The sequence below is a fragment of the Dermacentor albipictus genome, chromosome 5 (genome assembly GCF_038994185.2).
Source record: "Dermacentor albipictus isolate Rhodes 1998 colony chromosome 5, USDA_Dalb.pri_finalv2, whole genome shotgun sequence".
In the NCBI taxonomy this organism is placed as follows: Eukaryota; Metazoa; Arthropoda; class Arachnida; order Ixodida; family Ixodidae; genus Dermacentor; species Dermacentor albipictus.
The window spans coordinates 73,166,611-73,182,894 of record NC_091825.1 but is presented as its reverse complement, the minus strand read 5'-3'; the positions used below and the strand labels follow the sequence as shown (position 1 = coordinate 73,182,894).

Here is a 16,284-nt window from a genome sequence, read left to right as displayed (position 1 = left end):
TAGGTGGTTGAGAGCCATCTGCCTCACCGTAGTCTAGAAGGGCGAGAAGCAAATGTGAGCTTCCTGCACCATAAGGACGAATCGATAACCGCCCGGAACTGAAACACAGACGCAGAGGTGAACCCATATTATCGCAGGCACAATCCTTGTGAACCATACTTGTCGAGCACGACTATAGCCACTGATACCGCATCTCTACGCACGAGCGTGGTAAGCACAACTGAAAAATCTTTCCCACCTTTTTATTTTGAAAAGCTTGTTCGAGAACTTAGATATTTTAATCGCGTAGAGTAAAATCTCGAAGTGAGAAAACAAAATGATGAAAACGGAAACGCCAAAAAGCTTCAATTGCAAGCAGCCCATGTTCTTATTTGCAAAACCGTTATGGATTTTAAGTGATTTGTACTTTACGTACACTGTAGTTGAAAAGCGGTCACTTCGGAAATGGTTTGGTATTGTTGGGATCATGACGCGAAGAATCTTACTGCAACATGAAAAGTCCAGCTGGAAAGTTGTGTACAGGTTTTCTTACGTAATTTGAGCCAACCATAAAAAATATGCAAATGCCACGTAGCAGAACAGAGCCAAAGTTGCGTTTTTGCCATCGCTTGGAGGTACTCCGATTATTCTTTTTCTTTCCGCCTAACTAGACAATTAGTCTTAAATAATTACCCAGCTCAACACATATTATAATTAGATGAAAAGTGTCAATGAGAAAATTGTAGAACAACATATAAAAGTCCCGACGCAGCTTTCTGTCGCTTGATACGTGCTATAAGAGCGTTTTGCCGAGCGCGAAAGTAGACCGCGAATATATGCAATGTGCTACGAGCGGCCAGTAGTGCGGCAATATTGCGTGTATTTTTTGCGGGCGTCATTCAAGTTTGGAAAAACACGTGTATATAACATGTATCCAACAATACAAAGCCGTATTGGGAGACAACGAGGAGTCTGTCAGTCGTGTGGCAAAGGCTTATATATATATATATATATATATATATATATATATATATATATATATATATATATATATATATATATATGTATATATATATATATATCGCGCACAACTAAATTAACGACTAGTGTTCTGAGCTCGCCCCTTGTACAGTGAAAGCCTTGCAAGCTTCCGAAACATAGGGGCCACATGATGCCGTCACGGCGAGTCGGTAAATGATAAGCCAAAATAAAATAGAGCGAAAGAACACGTACGCAGAAGACAAGCAGTAAAATGATAATTGCTGTAACAGCAATCGATGTGTATTGTTTGCGCATTTGTTTCGCTGCATTTCCTATAATTTCATCAAATTATGAGAATATACGTCGCTCTTGCTCTGTAACCACGACGTCGTACGGTTTTAGTGCGAGGCCGTGGGTTCAATTTACGATCGTGGCCGCGTTACGACGCGGGTGGAATGCAACCACGCTCGCGAGCCATATTTTAGCTGCGTACGGGAAAGAACCTCTGGGGTTCCAAATTGATCCGGGGGCCTTCGCTGCGGCCTTCCTCTCAGTATATCGCTTATGGACGTTAAACCCCATGATTTATTATGTCTGGCTATGTACAAACTTGGAAAACTTGTTATTTTTGTGCGACACCGTTGGCATCTAGGAGGCATTTCGCGCCGCGTCAGACGATCAGCCGAACTCTAACAAAATGGTTACAGAGGCCTCCGTTTGTGTCTTCCCTTTTCTTTATTTTCTTTCTGCGGCATTAAAGGAGCACCGACAAGATATTTTTGACTATCCACTTTTTTGCCTAAAGGGCGTTCTTAGGCCTCAATGACCGCTTAACCGCCCCACCCCCCTAAAAAATAAGTACTTGCAAGCGTCACAGCTGCTCAAATAATTAGACATAATAGTTTTGTTCAAGCGAGTTTCTGTTTAATTTGCAAGGTGGTTTCTCATTTTTGACGTTGTGTCGCTGGAGGTTGTCCCTTATGAACAGGACATTGCAGCGTTTCGAATATATTTTATATAGGTTATTCAACCGCACCTTCAAGCAGCCTGTGCAACGCAATGTTTAGGGTCATATACAGAAATAGTCGTCACACAATCTCCGTCTTCTTCGTAACAACGTTCTTTCTCTATTTTCAGGTTATCCCGATTTCTTGGAAAGGCGAATCTCGTTGAAGAATTCTACATTTTCCTCTATCTCAATGTTGCGAACATTCGCTTTGTCTACCAGCGTCCTTTATCTTCGCCAGTGTCAGAATGAAGCGAGTTTTCCTGTCGCAGATACGCAGAATGGGACGGAGTCTTCCTTAGAAAAGCACAGGGTTGGCGGTTTCCCTAAAGAGCCTCTTCGGACTCGAATGTTCCTCTGTTAGGGTGGCAGCATTTATCAGCCGTAACATTAGAAGAAGAAAAAAAGGAAACACGGCTGCATTTTGCCCCCAAAGAAAGAGAAAGGGGAAACGCTATAGCGCAGTAGCTACGAAGCACAGATCGCGCAACCGACGGAAAACACGGGCAAGATGGCGCAGTCGTAGCGCTCTTGCCACACCAGAACAAGCGTAACTGCAACGGACAAACCGAGACGCGCCAGCGAGTGTTGGAGCAAAGAATGCTGCTCGGCGGCTGTTCCGCCTGGCTCGCCGGGTCACCGAATCTCATCAAGCCATCCACTCGCCCCGCTGCTGCCTCAGATCGATGGTGGCTAAAGAAAGAAAGAAGGAAAGGCGGTGGTCTGGGGCAGCACGCAAGAAGTCCCTGAAGCAGCCTTGGATGTCAGCGTAAAGCAGCCAGCCAGGGCATCAACAAGAGCATCCAGACACGGCCGCGATAAGAGGTAGAAGAGGGTGAACTGGGATGAACGAGTGGTGTAGATGGGCCAGCAGCGTCAGATATAGGATGAGGTTTTGAGACAGGCGTGCAGAATAAAATATGGATATAATGGGATGTTGCGAATACTGGGAGAGGCACGGCGGCAACGAGGCCAGAGATGAACGGAAAAGCAAAGCAATGCGAGATAACAGATCTCGTAGCGAAGGAAGTGCCTTCACGAACACGTGGGCTACTGGCTACACACGCTATCGAAGAAAAATTAGAAGTGAGAATCAATGGCTAATATCTCAACAACCTTCCGTTTGCAGATAACAATGTCTTATTCAGTAACACTGGGGATGAATTGTAAAAAATTATTCAGGACCTTAACCTAGAAAGCCTAAAAGTAGGGTTGAATACAAATATGCAGAAGCAAACGGTTGTGCTCATGGAACTTTCAAGGAAATCAGAATTCATAATCGCCAGTTAGCCTCTAGACTGTGTGCAAGAGTACGCTTATCTAGGCCAATTACTCACAGGGGACCCTAATCATGAAAAGCAAGTTTACAGAAGAATAAAATTAACTGGACAGCATACGGCAGGCATTGAGATAACCTAGTCGGGAACTTAGCACTGCTGCTGCGAAGAAAAGTATACACTCATTGAATTCTATCTATATATAGGGTAACATATGGCACAGAAACTTGGAGGTTAACAAAGAAGCCAGGAGATCAGTTAAGGACTGCGCAAAGTGCGATGGAACTAAAAATGCTAGGTGTAACGTTAAAAGACAGGAAGGATGCGGTGCGAATTAGAGAGCAAATGTAAATAGTTGACATTCTATATGACTTGTGGAGTCACCGCAATGAACACATGCGACGAAGAAAGGGACAACACGAAACGGCACTGGCAATTGATGATTTAAGGAAACGAACGCGAAGATTATATCGATTAGACACACGCGTGCACCAGAAAAGCAACGAGAAGAACCAATAAAACACAGAGTGACATTCCACAGGGGTGCGATCCAAATACTAACATAAACGCTGAAGACTACTGAGGCACCGGACACGTGTGTATCAAATGAAAATAAACAAAAGTTATTCCTGAGAAATAGCGACTGACGGCAAGCTAACGCAATACCATCCCTAAAGCGTCACATGGCCACTGCCTCTACAATAGATCAACCCAAGCAGCTATGACAATAAATAGCCAAGTTCGACTCTCCAGCAGACCCCAGGGAATACTCATGCCCACAAGCAGCTTTCTTGTTTTGTACTTCAAGTGGGGCATCTGAGAACGGCGGGTTTTCCGAGCTCTCTCTTTGGTTTTCATTTGCCGAGTCTCTGCTTGTTGAGCCTCGGGAAAAGGACAAAGTACTGTCAATTTCTATGAACAGGCTAGTAGGAAGAATTTTGCGGTACTTCCCTATATAGATAGGGCTTGCCATATTCTTAAAAAAATATTTGTGGTAAATATGGGGTCGATGTCCTATCAACACCTTGTAAAGTTTCGAAGTTGTGCAGCATGATGGCAGGTGCAACCACAAGCTCGGCCTCTTGTGAAACAAAGCATACAAATTCGCATGTGCCTTGCAGGGCACGTGTCATTTATAAGATCCCACTTAAGTGCGGCAGGTCTATATTGGACAAGCCGGTAGGTGTATTAACATTCGCTCGCGTTAGCATGAGCGTTCTCTGGGGGCTGCTGGAGAGTCGAACTTGGCTATTCAGTGCAGTAGCTACTTGGGCTGCTCTCCTTTGTTATCGTGGACTGAGAATATCGGCAGAAAAAATGGTCAGTTGGAAAGAGAGAATGTAGAGGCAGTAATCTTGCGACGCTTTAAGGACGGTGATTGCCTTAGCTCGCCGTCAGTTGCAATTTATGAGAAAGACCATTTTTTTCTTACCATGTCACGCACACGTGTTCGGTGCCTCAGCAGTTTTCAGTGTTTTTCTTAGTATTTGTATCACGCCTCTGTCGAAAGTCGCTCTGTGTACTGCTGATTTTTGCTTTTCGGGTGCACACGTCTGATCTATACAAGTCTTGTGTTTGTTTCATTAAATAATCTATTGTCAGTAACGCTTCGTGTTGTCTCTTTCTTCGTCTCGTGTGTTTCTTGCGGTAACTTCCCAAATCATGAACCGCCAACTGGCCTACACCCAAACCCCTCTATGTTTTACATGACATTCAGAAAAAAAAATGAGCTGTGAAGCCCATGAAATCGGCAGTCAAGAAGAACGGTTGGACCATTAGAGTTACAGAATGGGCGCCAAGAGAAGGGAAGTGCCGTCGAGGACAGCAATTCACAGAAAAAGCTCGAATGAGAAAATTTGCAAGCGCAAGTTGGAATCAGCTAGCGCACGATAGGGATAAGTGGAGCGCGCAGGGAGAGGCCTTCGTCCCGCAGTGCACATAAAGAAAATGGTAAGGATATATATATATCATCACATATTTCGTTGGTATTTATTGTAGGCATGCCACCCGACGATATCTACGGCTGTGGAACTTGCACCTCTCCGCGCTGCACTTCGTCCCACGAGCCTGGATCCACTTAAAGTACAAACTTTATTAGGCGTTCCGAAAGCGGCGCTGCTGCCTTTGCTAGCAGCCCTGCGGCATCGACTGTACGAATAACTGGTGTTTGAGATCAGAGTACCTTTTCATAATTCGACCGAGCAAGAACCACGTGAGATAGCACTTTATTGGTTTCCATCTCAATGCGGCATATCATAGGTAACAATCGCGCCGCTAATGTCTCTGAGTGAGCGATTGATGACAACACGCGAGAATTGATATTGTTCTCACTGTTACATGCAGCCAGAATGCTTAGCGAGCTGGAAAGATACATCACGCTCTCAGTGTGGAATACAGCAGAATTTCAGCACAACCAACAGCACACCCTGTACTCTTCGGTCCACGTTTACATCCTACCAGGTCTACATCCGTCCAGGCACCAGGACGCAATGTTACCCTGCTTTGTCCGCTATGGCCAGGGATATACTTTACAAAATATTTCGCATTGCGCATTGTAATGGCTGACCACGCTCCTTGTGGTGACTGTGGTCGCGAAGAGACAGTTAAACGCTCATAAACCGTCGCAGCAAAGAGCTGCGAACGCATTGTTGCAATTTTTGTGGACAACAAACCTGCACAAGGACTTCTGCAACTTGCAAGTGTTAACGGCTATTCTGTGCGGGGCACAACAGTAATTGTGCGTTATGCTCTGCTTGCACATTTCTCTATTTTCTTCTCATTTTCCTACGTGCCCCTACCCCACACCCCTGTGTAAGGCAGCAAATCAGATTTTCGTTCTGGTTAACCTTTCTTTTCGACCGTCTTTGCGCGATCACGTTGGTGAGTGGACACAACGCATGAGGACACAACACAATAAGGCACACCACCAACAAAACACTTGCTGAGAATTTGTTCTTTGATCAGCACCACTGTAGCATGAGTTGCCATGCATAAATATTAGTGCGAACAAGAAACGGGATAGCAAAAAAAAATACAACTCAAAGTTTTGTTTGATCTTTCCACGAATTGTACATGGAAGAGCAGTTCCATACCTTAAGGTCTTGTGAAAGTGCGTATTGTGTTGCCAATACTGTGAATGAATGCACGAACAAACAACCGAGAAATGAACTAATTGGTCTTGTAGATGCCCTAATTGTACAAATGTAATAGACGATAATCAAATTTTTTTCTGAGAACTTCTAATAAAGTAAAATTTCTGAATTTACTTGGACAATGCACACAGAAACCTTAACAGAAAAAAGAAGAGATATTCGTGTAACACACACAAAAACACATGCTTTTTTCACTGACGTCCTGTCTTCACAATAATGTCTCTGTTGTTTTGTATTTATTTAAACTACCTTTCACGGACTCTTTAAAAATTTACTTCGGCGACAAATATAGAATCATAAATTTAATTCTAAAATAAAGAGGGCGTCCAATACTAGGTTGGTAGTATTAGTGATATGCGATAAAGTTTCTATAAACGGAGTTTGCTGAAAGTGCTGCAAACATAGGTGGGTAGCCTATAATTAGCTAAGATTTGCTTTTTATATTCATTAAAATTCAGTAGTCAAGTATACAGAAAATGCTATAACGCGCGTATCAATATTTGCGCACAATGGTTATGGCGCAAGTATGGCAGTGCTAAGGCTGGCTATAGTGAACTAATGGAAGCAGCGATAGTATCTCATCTACTTGACTTATTGAGAGGCTGTATGAGAAGAATCATAATCTTCTCTTCGAAAAACAACTGTCAAATTTAATCAAATGCAATTTTTAAAGACCATATCAAAATGGTTCTCTTGTAGCATTGTGATACAGTGAAATGAATTAAATGTTCTTTCCCGAGTGAAAATCCTCTACCTAGCGCATTACATAAATGTGATCCGGCGTAGAGTATTACGTGATGATAATTCTGTGGTATAATTTTATTCGTCAGATTTTATTTTCTAACTGCAGAATTATGGAACACAACTAGACGAAAATGTGTGGCCATACAGGTAGGGTCAATGACATGGACACATGCTGTACAAGAAGTTTGTGTTTATCCGTCAGCCCATAATTCTCAATGCCTCACCACACTGACTACATATCACTTTTATCAAGATCAGATTTTATCAAGGGCAGTTCATAGAAGCAACCTCTATTCTCGACCTCCCTCCCACCCTCCCCCCCTCCAAAAAAAAAGAAAATACAGAAACAGAAACACCGTGTGCTTGAAAGAGAAGGCGGGTCTAGAGTTCATCGAACAGTGCCATTCAGGGTTTTACTTTTTGTCGTATTTCTTACGTGGACAAGTGAGCCTGTCGGCACGTGGTCCCCTTCATCGATGTGAGTGCACTGATCAAGATGTTTCTGGCAGCCATATACGGCCCACGAGGGACCATTAGGAGCAGACGAAAGCTCGTTGGTCACGTAAAGGCAAGACTGAAACGCGAGAGCGTGTCTCTCTCACAGCACGAAAGAAGAACGCTGTCTGGCAAGAGAATGCGCTAAAATTGCAGAGAAAAAAAAGGACTTACCGCGAAAAGCATTGAAAGGGGTGAAGCACGCCGGGAGCAATGGAAGTCAGACAGAAATCCAAGAGTGTTTCTACTATATCGGGAAAGGTCAAGGTTCACTGCGCTTTGGTCGATGGTGCGAGCAAAATCCTTTCTCGGCTCTGCGAAGCACATCGAGGATATCGCTGGAACGTGCACTTCGGTACACCCATTACCATGCGTGAAGATCTTACCGAACGCACGCGTTGGAAGAAAAGCCTCCCTGAAGAATGTCTCTGACATATAATGGGTTGTGCGCCCTGCGAGAGTATTCGTGTGTGCTCCTTTCTTTTTTGCCATACTACGCTTCGCACCAGGCTCTTCTAATGCTGAGCTACAGCCTTTGTGGGCCGAAAGAGTGCACATTCAGAAGCGCGTTGCCTTCCAGAATGAAGGCGCTGACTCTGTGGGTGGCGAGGCAGTGGGTTGTTATGTTGAAGCTTTGCCCTTGCATGCCATAGACTTCGCTTTGCAAATGGCCCCTTTCGCCAGCATGCAGAGCGACGCGTGCCGCTTTCAAGCTTCGCTCCTCAGCGCAGTGTACAGTCGATAGACACGCATTACAATATCCAACGTTTAACTTCACTTTCTGAAAATCTGACTGTGTTTCGCTTCTTTGGGACGTTTCTGGACAGACTTTTTAATGAGACAGCGAAACATCAGTCAACTCAGCAAACCTGAAAACAGTGCCGCCATGAGGATGCTCGGGAATCCCCGTGGACACGAAAGTTCATAGGAACACCTAGTAACGAAGATATGTACGAAAAGAAGGACACAATGCAGTCTAGGGTACAAAGAAGGGCAAGGGTAAAGCCGACTGCGCTGAAACTGAGGTGGCAAATGGTGAAGTGCGAGGAAACTACTCAACGGACAAACTCCCGGAAAACTTATCTTAGTCGCATAACATCCGCAGATGGGAAATTGGTGGGTGGTTTCAATATAGCCGCTTTTATATTTCTCCTACTGTTTTGAAGGAGTTGTCCCAATGATAAAGCATGAATGCATTGGGCAAAGAAAGGAATATTCCGGTGGATGTTCCCTTCCGGTTGCCATTTCAGCGTCATTACCTCTCGAGCTTTCAAAACACGTGTACGCTAACAGATGATCGTTCGCATAAAGAATAAAACGATAGCGAGAGTCATTTCGCACGGTCTAATCGACTACATCCGCAAAACATTCGCAGAGAAGATATTCAGCTTGACAGAGAGGTTCACGCTCCTAAACACCGAAAGAATGTAAGGAACACTAAGTGCAGCAAATATTCCTCGAAAGGGAATGTGCAAGTTCAGGCCATTCTGTGCGCTTTCGAGCTACGGGAGCTTCTCTGCTTCTCCGACCACGCACGGCGATAATGAAGCTCAGTGCAAGCGCGGAAAGGTCAAGTTCTTCTTGGGCCGCGAAGACCCCAAATAAAAGGATGAAATAAAACTGTGCCGAGTGAAGCGTCCGACCGTGCTGGACCAGCCTGCTTCCTCGTTCAAGCTCCAGTTGCCCGAGGTCCCCTCGATCGAGTTCTCAAACATTGTTCTTCCTTGTTTGGTTGTACTTCGTTCCTTTTTTTTATTCTCGTTTGTCCCTCTTTTGTTCTTGCTAACTCTCGCAATTTCTTTGCAGCTGAACACTTCTTTCGTTCTTTCAACTTACATCGATTGCAGTGTCACATTAATTACTTCGCCCGTTTCCGCACTCCTGTTTATTTTCGTTTACTTCAAGGGTTTTGTTCCTGCGAGTTATTGAATTTTTCGGTCACGTGCAACGTTCGCTTGAGCTCCCCGTGGCCGCCGCGCATACCGTGGCCAAAATTGAAACGCTGTGGGGGCAATTAAAAAAATTAAATTGTGGGATTTCTCTTGGCAAGACTGCGATCTAATTTAGAGGCACGCCACAGTGGGGGGACTTCAGACTAATTTTGAACAGCTGGGGACACGGGCGCTCTTTTTTCTCTTTCTTTTCGCCTCCATCTAAACGCAGCTACCAGGATTTGGTCCTGCGACCTCGTGCTTAACAGCGCAACATAGCCGCTAAGCCACCGCGGCGGGTACGTTGAGAGAGCATGGGTTTTACCGTAGTGTACGGTAATGTTGTGGTGTTGTAGCAACTATACGTCATTTCGCTGTCCTCGCCGTGGGGGTCATTTCCCCCTACCCTTTCCTGAAATCGAAGTGGCTGCCCGACTGGGGCGCCACCACTGCCACTCGGCAATCCTGCTTTTATTTTTGAATAAAGCCAGTCCACTCTCGGTCCTCAAGCTGTAAAAACGTGAATTCGTTGCCTACGCTAAACCAAGATCCAAACAGTGGCATAACGTGATCTCACTTGGCGCAAGACAGGGACAATTGGAGTTTGCTGGGAGAGCCCCTCGTGGTGCGGTAGGCCTAAATGTGGTGATGATATTGATCACGGTAGCATTGTTATTGTTCACGTCTCATTAACGGCTTCCGGACATTTGGCGTCCTATAGTGCCCAGCACTGCTGTGTATCACTGGGAAATTCATGCTGTTTATCTCCGCAATAGTAGAAAAGCTCTGTCTGGGTGTACCATGAAAGAAAAGTCTAAGAACCCATTTGTTCCACTGGCAACAGTTCCACGATATGTGTGAAGGGAACTCGGCAGTTGGTAAAGAAGTTCCCACAGACGATGTGTTCTGTATTTCACCTTGTGAGCAATGCGTATTTATGGCTCTCTCCTTTTTCGGCGTCTGTGTCTCTACATAAAACAGGCGTGGTGACTCTATGACGACTGCGTTCCCAATTCTCATCCCAACAACAATAAGTAAATACACAAAAAGAAAAAAAAGTTGACGCTTTTTCTTTTCATTTTTCGTTATATTGTTTTACTGCGATACCAATTATAGGCGCACACCCGGCACATTTCGGTGATCGGCGTCGCCATCGCCATGCTGTTCCGTATAAATTCCAAGGTCGGTAACACCGTTGACGCGAGTCCTACGCTGCATGTGCCAGTGAAAGCGTGCGAGGGGAGCCAACGATAGGGGCTCAATCTCAACCACAACTGTGTCTCATTTTCTGTGATTTATATGTATTTTAAGCGTCGCTGCGGTGCAGCAATTGCCGGCAGCAAGTGTAAGGCTAATCCCACCAGTAGCCTACAACCCCTCAACTCAACTCAACCACAACGAAAAGGAGGAAAGCGCTGCGCGCCGTCTCCCGTCGTGAGTGAGGCGTCCCACGTTCGAGGTGCCGGGGGGAGGGGAGGTGGGGCGGTAGTCTACTAAGGCTGCAACTGCGCATGTGTCGGTAGCGCGCGGCTGCGGCGACATCCCGAAAGCGATCTGCATTGGGCGCAGAGTCCGGGTGCACCGACGGCCCTTACCTTTGTGCGTGTTGTGTGCTCTCGACGCTCAGTTTGCGTTGAAGTGATAGACAGCACGAAGGAAACTTCACTCGCTACTGCTGCCGCGTTTCCTCACGCCAGAGTTTTGACAGCAGGTGTCCGCTGCCATCGATGTGATGTGCTCATATTTGCTATGCACGCTAACACCATGGTTGGTAATTTAGGGAGAAAGCGAGTGTTTACAATTGCTGATAGGGCTGATAAACGTACTATCCTTACTTAGTATGCAGTCTGCTGATTTTCTATCGAAAGCAATGCTTTGCCGTTCGGGTGAAATTGCGGCTTTCTTTTTTAATCAATTAGAAGCTTTGAAGTTCTTCTGAGGATCAGCAATCCTTGCCTGCAAATTACTCCTTGAGATCGATCTTTTCTCACTTTTCCTTACGCGCCGAGTAGCCTTTCCAATCTCACTCCTCTACAGAAAAGCATCTGAGACTTTCACTTACAGAGCGTTCAGCGACCCAGAAACGTCATTTTTCTGAACGAGCCAAGTGTGTTCTCCAAAATAGGAAGCGCACATACGCTTTTCCTAAAGCAAGTTTGAAGCGAAAACGGCAATGTTCTTTGCCGTATACCGTAAAAATTCCGTTTGAGTATATCGCCTTTGTATCTATATTTGCGAACGTAATTGAAACGCTACAAATGTGTACATTATTGCTTTTATATAACTTCCTCCAAATAAAACATAAATGAAGAGTGAATCGGAAACAATTTTCGTTGTAAAATAAACCATAGCACTTATCTATTTCTTGAGTGACTGTTTGTTGTATTCGGGGGATTTTCCGCAAGGCATATGTTTCTCATTGGCTTTCATTAGGCCAAGAGCACTCAGTGGTAATTGAAGAAGATGAAACTAGCTGACAAGCTTCCTCCAGGTTCAATTGATAGCCCATACTTTGAACACACTAATTCACTGATTTATCGGAACAGCAAACGAGGAACCATGCCATAAAGTACAGTATATATATATATATATATATATATATATATATATATATATATATATATATATATATATATGTTTTTTATTGGCGACAGAGTATCTATCTCTGAGGTAACATTATACCATGTCATGCTTGCTTAGTATTGAAAAATAGACCGAAAGTGCATTGCTTAATTTAGAAGTCATCCTGTACCCGGGCACGGCATCTATGCGGAAAAAAAGAACAATATCTTCTTCCCTCCCAAGTGTAACCGAAACGACGCAAAACATGAATCTAAGTTACTGTGTAATTGCACTGAACAAGAGAGTAGGTTTAATTTCGAGGCTTTCCTTAGCCCATCGCCCTGTCGCACGCATCTTCTCATGTTCGATGTACGGCGGTCTGAGCTGGCTGCACGTATATCTCGGCGAGCCAGGCGTGCCCACACAAACGAGCTCATTATGCCTGTGGGCACGCTAGCCACGTTTCACGAGGCGATTCCATCGTTTCGAGGCGTCCGAGGACGCTTTGGCATCAAAGCAGTGAGCCGCGCCGCTTTGTGCAGTGCTATAGCTCTGGCGACGCGCACGGAAGACTACCGCAGTGTGGAAGGGGCGGCGCGGACTGGCACATCGCTCCGCCAGTCGCTGCATTGCAGTCATTTAAACGAGCTTAAGAGGCACTTTGTAAAGCTTGGTAAGGAATCGTCCCGCACTGCATAAAGATTTACCGCGAAACTTACCTTTGTAGGCTCACGTACAAGTTACCGGACTTGCACATGAAAAGAACTGCAGCTGATACGGGAAGTTCCAGTATATTCTAATGGGGAGGCTCGCTCGCAATCGACTCAGCATGGCAATCCTTGCGAATAAGCTTTTCGAGCAGGTGAACTAATACTGAAAAGGCGATCACGCTGGTAGTTGAAATCCCAGTAAGGTCGGTTCTACGCGGCACGAGTCCTCACATGGAAAGTGCTAGCAAATGAGTCACTGGCGTAGGTGGTGGTTGCCTTAACAGAGGTGGTGCCACACGTGAAATATGTTACGCACTAAAGCGACGTTGAGGCATGTAATTGCGTGTTTTCTATGCTCACTCTAAGGCCTAACAGCTTGCCAGCCTCATATATTCACATGAAATGTCTTTAAAATCGGTCCAGGGGCCGCCACTTTCTAAAACGGCAAGTAAACAAAACACGATCCCTCATATCTTTGCAACTGTGCCCGTAATGCGTCTTTGTTTAGAATCGTTGTGTTGAGAAATGAAGCCATTACTCAATCGTGCATGTGTGGTATGCAAATATGGTGCCGTTGTTGGGCCACACATGGCGGAATCGCAGCTACATTTAGACTCTCGCTCGGCGTTTAGAGAGGCACAACATGGCACGCCTGCTTTCGACCTGTACGGCATAGAAGTGGCATGAATAGACTCGGGTCAGAAGACGTAAGGATATCCAACCATTTTCATTGAGGATGAGGAACGTGTCCGTCTCCATAGTGAGCGCAATCGCAATGAGCCTCACCCATCCACGAGTGCGTCGAGCTCGAGTGGTGAAGGGCATCCTCGGGCGCCACCAGTATGGGCGAGGGGGAGGGGGGATTTCTTTACCTTAGCGCCCAACCACCCTATTGTCAGTAGCAACTATTTTCACATATCACCGACCGAAGTCATCGCAGCTGAAGGCGACGAAGGGGCTACTTCGGTTTATGAAGGAGACGGGCTTGGACAAGCGGCTGTGACAGTGATGTCACGTACCGCGCAAGAGTGACAGACTGTAACTAACTATGTGAGTGCCGTGTTATGTGCTCTCTATCTCTTCTCCCCATCTTTCATCCGCCCGATCCCACTCCCATGTGTAGGGTAGCAAACCGGTTAAGCTAAACTGGTTAACCTCCCTGCCTTCCTTTTCCACTTTTTCCTTCCTTCCTTCCGCAAAACACAAATGGGCTCACTACGAATAGGGAGCAAGCACGATTGTGAAATTAGACAGTGAGACCCCACTAGCTGCAACGTAAGTTATGCATGTAAGCTTGCTAATTCGTGGTAGCTTGCACATTTGGTCACGTCATTTCTTACCATAGTCCCCATACATTGCTTGCAGCATGCACAAGATGTTTCATGCACCCCACTGTGGCTGTGTCCCTCATACAGCGTACCCATATTATTTTTTCTACTGTTCACTCTGACACAAAGTTAACACATCTCTCTCTTCGACATTTTGTTGGCTATAAGAAATAATGTCCTGAATGCAACATCATAAGGTGCATCTGGTCGAATGCTACAACTTTCGTCTTGCCCAACAGGATGACTATATAAAGTTTTGCACGTTAAACGTTACTACTTCGGTCACTGATAGAACTTCGAAATATACTCTGAATAACTAATGATTACTACGAACCATGTGCCGTCAATCCTTTTTGTCTAATATGCAACACCATATTCTTAAACAACGGCTGATGTAATAATAATAATAATAATAATAATAATAATAATAATAATGCTACGGGATAGTATTTCCAATGACGAAATGTAAATAGCTTTTCGTCGGTGTCTTCCTACATAACAATATAAACGTTACGCATGTAAAACGCACAATTTAGGTTGCGTGTGAAGTGAAGTTTTCGTGAAGCGGTGAATGAAACGCAATAAAATTTCCCCATTTAAATTCCTGTCTCTTTAGCGTAAAGGAGAATGGCACGCGCACATGTGTTCCCGGGCACCCGTATCACGAAATTTTACAACTCCTTTTTAGTTTAATGGAACCGGCCGCTTCTTGGCCGGTCCATGTGCCATAGTGTGAAAGTATGAAAATCGTACTCATCCTCAGCGCGTGCCGTCATCTGCAAGGGCAAGTCACCGTCGGCCCGATAGAAGTTAACGCGCAATCACGGTCTACCTTGAAGTAAGAAAAAAAAAGAGAGAGAGAGAGAGAGAGAGAAAGGGCGCTCATACCTTAATGCATAGCGCATCGGCGTGCTGTGCTGGGGACCCGAGGTTCGAATCGCGTCTCCAGAAGCGCTTCCTTTCTTTTTTTTTCAGCTTTTTAAGAGCGAGAAACAATTTACTCGGGGAGAACCCGACGAGCGACAAACCGACCGCCCAAGGCGAAACCATGAAAGGTGCGACAAAGAAAGCTTCGCCTTAAATAACGCACAAAGTATTTCAGAAAATGCGCTTTAAATTTGTTGAAATAGGGAGAATGCGATAACTAAGCGAGTTTATCGGGGTGTCTTTAACCGCAAAAGGCAACCGTTCTAACATGACTGCAGGTAGCTATTTCACCATTAAGCGAACGAGATTAATTATCCTTTGAAATGAAGGAGTCAGACGAGTGTTCCTAATGCGACACACGACACCTGTCGACCGAGAAGTACATAACCGGATTCAGATATGAAAAGAGAAGTGATGCCGCTAATTTATGCAGTGTAGTAAACTCTGGCGGCCTTTATCCACCAAAATGAGAGTCATATGCCGCCCATGAGTGACGTCACTCCTTACGCTTCAATGTCAGACGAGCATGAATTGGGAAGCCTTATAGAGACGCGATCGCCTTCATTGCATTCTAACTATACCTCCAGTGCCCACTTATACAGCCTAGTAGCAAGACACGTCCTTGTAAATGGTCAAAAAATAATTCACAGTCCACAAATCCCCTCTCTCTGAGAAAGTACACATGTACACTCCCAGTCTGATATACACAAAAACAAATGAGTAAATAATCGAAAAAGGAACATTTGACTGTATGCATGCCATTTATTCATACTGTCGTAATGCCTGTGGCTGTCTTTGTTCCATCTTATATCAACTGGGAGAAATGCTGTTAACATCTCAGATCTATTTCTCAAGAGCTCAAGTTGCCTGTCACACAAAACGTGTTCATGCTATTTTCTTCTAATACACCAATGAGATTTCTCGTCTGTGGTTAAGCGCTTTTGAAATGTCGAAACTGTTTCATTTTTCAAGCACCGATGTCGCCTTGCAAACAATCGCGGCTGTCATCCCTAGGGTGCGAGTATTGCCGAAAGAAATAATCCCCCAGATTGGGAGGATGATTTTCTTTCCGTCCCTCTCTTATCGGGTAATTGCGAAAAAGAGCAGACGGCTGAAATGACCGTTTCTTTTTATGATCACATCGAGCATTTCTCCAGAAGGCATGTGGTATCAAAGTCTGCTCGGTTTTGCC

At 45.0% G+C, this 16,284-nt stretch overlaps 1 protein-coding gene across 2 annotated transcripts in view; it reads right to left on the bottom strand.

The window, feature by feature from the left end:
• LOC135899727 (glutamate receptor ionotropic, kainate 2-like) overlaps positions 1–16,284 on the bottom strand; it is a 244,053-nt gene that overhangs the window by 121,102 nt on the left and 106,667 nt on the right. The window lies entirely within an intron of this gene.